Genomic DNA, 6,000 nt, shown 5'->3' with positions numbered 1-6,000 from the left:
ACCATCTACAAGGCACAAGTCAGGAGTGGGATGGAATACTCCCCACTTGCCTGGATGAGTGCAGCTCCCACAACACTCAAGAAGCTCAACACCATCCAGGACAAAGCAGCCCCGCTTGATTGGCACCACATCCACAAACATTCACTCCCTCCCCCACCGACACACAGTAGCAGCAGTGTATGTACCATCTACAAGATGCACTGCAGGAACTCACCAAGGCTCCTTAGACAGCCCCTTCCAAACCCACGACCTCTACCATCTAGAAGGACAAGGGCAGCAGACACATGGGGAACACCACCACCTGGAAGTTCCCCTCCAAGTCACTCACCATCCTGACTTGGAAATATATCGGCCGTTCCTTCACTGTCACTGGGTCAAAATCCTGGAACTAACCTCACTTGCCACCCCTCTCACCCAACAGCACTGTGTTTGAGAAAGGGGCTGTGATTTACTTTATTAACTGTGGACCAGTGGATAGCACTCTGACAATCATCTCAAAATCATAAGTGTCTGGGTTCCAGTCCCATAATCCAGGTCAACACTTCTAGCACTAATACCAAGGGAGTGCCGCACTGTCTGAGGGTCAGTGCTGAGGGAGCGCCGCACTGTCGGAGGGTCAGTGTTGAGGGAGTGCCGCACTGTCGGAGGGTCAGTACTGAGGGAGCGCCGCACTGTCGGAGGGTCAGTGCTGAGGGAGTGCCGCACTGTCGGAGGGTCAGTGCTGAGGGAGCGCCGCACTGTCGGAATGTCAGTGCTGAGGGAGCGCCGCGCTGTCGGAGGGTCAGTACTGAGGGAGTGCCGCACTGTCGGAGGGTCAGTGCTGAGGGAGCGCCGCACTGTCGGAAGGTCAGTGCTGAGGGAGCGCCGCGCTGTCGGAGGGTCAGTACTGAGGGAGTGCCGCACTGTCGGAGGGTCAGTACTGAGGGAGTGCCGCACTGTCAGAGGGTCAGTGCTGAGGGAGCGCCGCACTGTCGGAGGGTCAGTGCTGAGGGAGTGCTGCACTGTCGGAGGGTCAGTACTGAGGGAGTGCTGCACTGTCGGAGGGTCAGTGCTGAGGGAGCGCCGCACTGTCAGAGGGTCAGTGCTGAGGGAGTGCTGCACTGTCGGAGGGTCAGTGCTGAGGGAGCGCCGCACTGTCGGAGGGTCAGTACTGAGGGAGTGCCGCACTGTCGGAGGTGCCATCTTTCAGGATGAGACATTAAACCGAGGCCCTGTCTGCCCTCTCGGGTGGGTGTAAAAGATTCCACGGCCACTATTGGAAGAAGAGCAGGGGGGAGTTCTCCCCGGTGTCCTGGGGCCAATATTTATCCCTCACCGAACACCCACTAAAAACAGATGATCTGGGTCATTATCACATTGCTGTTTGTGGGATCTTGCTGTGCATAAATGGGCTGCTGAATTTCCTACATTACAACATGGACCACACTTCAAAAAACAGTCCTTCAATGTGTGTGAAACATTCTGGGACGTCCCAAGGGGGCGACAGGAGCTGGAGAGATGGGAATTTTTCTCCCTTTACTGATGTTTCTGGGGGCTCGGGTGAGAACCCTCCTGAGTTGCTGGCTCTTGATCGCTGTCCATCTTTCCTATTGGAAGGTGTTTGTGTCTGTGTGTGTGCACGTGTGTGCGTGTGCGCCTGTGTGTGTGTGCGCCTGTGTGTGTTTTATATGTGTCTGTGCACTTGTTTGTGTGTGCGCCTGTGTGTGTTTTATATGTGTCTGTGCACTTGTTTGTGTGTGCGCCTGTGTGTTTGTGTGTGCACCTGTGTGTGCATCTGCACATGTGTGTGTGTGTTTGTGTGTGCGCCTGTGTGTTTGTGCGTGCATCTGCACACGTGTGTGTGTTTGTGTGTCCGCCTGTGTATGTTTGTGTGTGCATTTGCACACGCTTGTGTGTTTGTGTGTGCACCTGTGTGTGCATCTGCACACGTGTGTGTTTGTGTGTGCGCCTGTGTTTGTGTGTGCATCTGCACACATGTGTGTGTTTGTGTGTGCACCTGTGTGTGCATCTGCACATGTGTGTGTGTGTTTGTGTGTGCACCTGTGTGTTTGTGTGTGCATTTGCACACGTGTGTGTGTTTGTTTGTGCGCCTGTGTGTGTTTGTGTGTGCATCTGCACACGTGTGTGTGTTTGTGTGTGTTTGTGTGTTGGTCTGTGCACGCATCTGTGCATGCGCCTGTGTTTGTTTGTTTGTGTGCCTGTGCTCATGTGTGTGTGTGCGCGCACCTGTGTGTGTTTGTGCCTGTGCTCGTGTGTGTGTGTGTCGGCACACCTGTGTGTGTTTGTGTGTGTGTGTGTGCGTGCACCTGTGTGTGTTTGTGCCTGTGCTCATGTGTGTGTGTCGGCACACCTGTACGTGTGTGTGTGTGTGTGTGTGTGTGTGTGTGTGTGTGTGTGTGTGTGTGTGTGTGTGTGTGTGTGAACATCTCCTGAGGGCTGGGTCATGGTGCAGCTGTGACGCCTTCAGCAGTTAAATTGCCTCATGCCCGATGAAGGCGCCAGTGGGCTGAGGTACAGAGGGTGACTGGCACCCTGTGGAATCCAGGCGCGCAGCCACGCCTCATCTTTCAGATGTGGGGATGGCAAGATTTCTGTCTACACTCCAGCAGGAGGCGGTATTTCCAAAGTTGTGGAATTTAGCGTTAGTGGGTAGAATGAGTTGGCCTTTTCTCTCCCTCTGTGTCTATACCAACAGCATGAAGTGTGTGCAGCAACCAAACTCATTCCCATCCATTGTGGCATTCTCTCACGTTCGAAAGAGAGGTTTCCTGTGTAGAGATTCTACAACACTTCCGTTAATATATATAAATGTTGAAACACACAGGCACACTGCACTTGTTAAATAGTCACCCGCTTGCCTCTCTCTCACTCTGTATATATCTCAATAATAAATTATTACAGCTTTTTGTATATAGAATGGAAAATTGGAATGAATGAAGAGTGACATCAGCCCTGGATTGTATCGTACGGGGTGTGTATCCAGTTTGGGGCTTCAGTGTTAATAAAGCAGACAGTGACCATCACTCCCACAGCTTCTCCTGTGTATGGGTTTCTCTTCAATGCCAATGCTATTGTTCGTAAATGATTGTTTCCCGATTTTCCAGAGGGGAGGTGTTAACTGTCGCCTGGAGTGGGTGCACACTCTACACTCAAAGCAAAAGGTTATGGGTTTGGATAAATAAACCACAACACAGCCAACATTACCTGGTATTAATACTGAGGGAACGCTGCACTGTCGGATGGTCAGTGCTGAGGGAGAGCCGCACTGTCGGAGGGTCAGTACTGAGGGAGTGCTGCACTGTCAGAGGGTCAGTACTGAGGGAGCGCCGCACTGTCGGAGGGTCAGTGCTGAGGGAGCGCCGCACTGTCGGAGGGTCAGTGCTGAGGGAGAGCCGCACTGTCGGAGGGTCAGTGCTGAGGGAGCGCCGCACTGTCGGAGGGTCAGTGCTGAGGGAGTGCCGCACTATCAGAGGGTCAGTACTGAGGGAGCGCCGCACTGTTGGAGGGTCAGTACTGAGGGAGCGCCGCACTGTCAGAGAGTCAGTACTGAGGGAGTGCTGCACTGTCGGAGGGTTAGTACTGAGGGAGCGCTGCACTGTCGGAGGGTCAGTACTGAGGGAGCGCCGCACTGTCGGAGGGTCAGTGCTGAGGGAGCGCCGCACTGTCGGAGGGTCAGTGCTGAGGGAGAGCCGCACTGTCGGAGGGTCAGTGCTGAGGGAGCGCCGCACTGTTGGAGGGTCAGTACTGAGGGAGTGCCGCACTGTCGGAGGGTCAGTGCTGAGGGAGTGCTGCACTGTCGGAGGGTCAGTACTGAGGGAGCGCCGCACTGTCAGACGGTCAGTGCTGATGGAGTGCCGCACTGTCGGAGGGTCAGTACTGAGGGAGCGCCGCACTGTCGGAGGGTCAGTACTGAGGGAGTGCTGCACTGTCAGAGGGTCAGTGCTGAGGGAGCGCCGCACTGTCGGAGGGTCAGTGCTGAGGGAGTGCAGCAGTGTCGGAGAGTCAGTACTGAGGGAGTGTCATTGACAGTGCTATCAAGTGGCACTTGCTCAGCAATAACCTGCTCATTGGTGCCCAGTTTGGGTTGCGCCAGGGCCACTCAGCTCCTGACCTCATTCCAGCCTTGGCTCAAACATGGATAGCAGAGCTGAACTCCCGAGGTGAGGTGAGAGTGACTGCCCTTGACATCGAGGCAGCATTTGACCGAGTGTGGAATCAAGGAGTCCCAGCAAAACTGGAGTCAATGGGAATCAGGGGGAAAACTCTCCGCTGGTTGGAGTCATACCCAGCACAGAGGAAGATGGTTGCGGTTGTTGGAGATCAGTCATCTCAGCTCCAGGACATCACTGCAGGAGTTCCTCAGGGTTAGTGTCCTCGGCCCAACCACCTTCAGCTGCTTCATCAATGACCTTCCTTCCATCATAAGGTCAGAAGTGGGGATGTTCGCTGATGATTGCACAATGTTCAGCACCATTCGCGACTCCTCAGATACTGAAGCAGTCCATGTCCAAATGCAGCAAGACCTGGACAATATCCAGGCTTGGGGCTGACAAGTGGCAAGTAACATTCACACCACACAAGTGTCAGGCAATGAATAGCTTCACTGAATAGCATCACTGAATCCCCCACTATCAACACCCTGGGGGTTACCATTGACCAGAAGCTGAACTGGACCAGCCATATAAATACTGTGGCTACAAGAGCAGGACAGAGGCTGGGAATCCTGCGGTGAGTAACTCACCTCCTGACTCCCCAAAGCCTGTCCACCATCTACAAGGCACAAGTCAGGAGTGGGATGGAATACTCCCCACTTGCCTGGATGAGTGCAGCTCCCACAACACTCAAGAAGCTCAACACCATCCAGGACAAAGCAGCCCCGCTTGATTGGCACCACATCCACAAACATTCACTCCCTCCCCCACCGACGCACAGTAGCAGCAGTGTGTGTACCATCTACAAGACGCACTGCAGGAACTCACCAAGGCTCCTTAGACAGCCCCTTCCAAACCCACGACCTCTACCATCTAGAAGGACAAGGGCAGCAGACACATGGGGAACACCACCACCTGGAAGTTCCCCTCCAAGTCACTCACCATCCTGACTTGGAAAAATATCGGCCGTTCCGTCACTGTCGCTGGGTCAAAATCCTGGAACTAACCTCACCTGCCACCCCTCTCACACAACAGCACTGTGTTTGAGAAAGGGGCTGTGATTTACTTTATTAACTGTGGACCAGTGGATAGCACTCTGACAATCATCTCAAAATCATAAGTGTCTGGGTTCCAGTCCCATAATCCAGGCCAACACTTCTAGTACTAATACCAAGAGAGCGCGACACTGTCTGAGGGTCAGTGCTGAGGGAGCGCCGCACTGTCGGAGGGTCAGTACTGAGGGAGCGCCGCACTGTCGGAGGGTCAGTGCTGAGGGAGTGCCGCACTGTCGGAGGGTCAGTGCTGAGGGAGCGCCGCACTGTCAGAGGGTCAATGTTAGGGAGAGCCGCACTGTCGGAGGGTCAGTACTGAGGGAGCTCCGCACTGTCGGAGGGTCAGTGCTGAGGGAGCGCCGCACTGTCGGAGGGTCAGTACTGAGGGAGCACCGCACTGTCGGAGGGTCAGTGCTGAGGGAGCGCCGCACTGTCGGAGGGTCAGTGTTGAGGGAGCGCCGCAGTGTTGGACGGTCAGTGCTGAGGGAGCGCCGCACTGTCAGAGGGTCAGTACTGAGGGAGCGCCGCACTGTCGGAGGGTCAGTGCTGAGGGAGTGCCGCACTGTCAGAGGGTCAGTGCTGAGGGAGCGCCGCACTGTCAGAGGGTCAATGTTAGGGAGAGCCGCACTGTCGGAGGGTCAGTACTGAGGGAGCTCCGCACTGTCGGAGGGTCAGTGCTGAGGGAGCGCCGCACTGTCGGAGGGTCAGTACTGAGGGAGCACCGCACTGTCGGAGGGTCAGTGCTGAGGGAGCGCCGCAGTGTCGGAGGGTCAGTGCTGAGGGAGCGCCGCACTGTC

Source organism: Carcharodon carcharias, assembly GCF_017639515.1.
Source record: "Carcharodon carcharias isolate sCarCar2 chromosome 37 unlocalized genomic scaffold, sCarCar2.pri SUPER_37_unloc_2, whole genome shotgun sequence".
NCBI classification, from domain to species: domain Eukaryota; kingdom Metazoa; phylum Chordata; class Chondrichthyes; order Lamniformes; family Lamnidae; genus Carcharodon; species Carcharodon carcharias.
Note: the sequence above shows the minus strand (reverse complement) of the source record.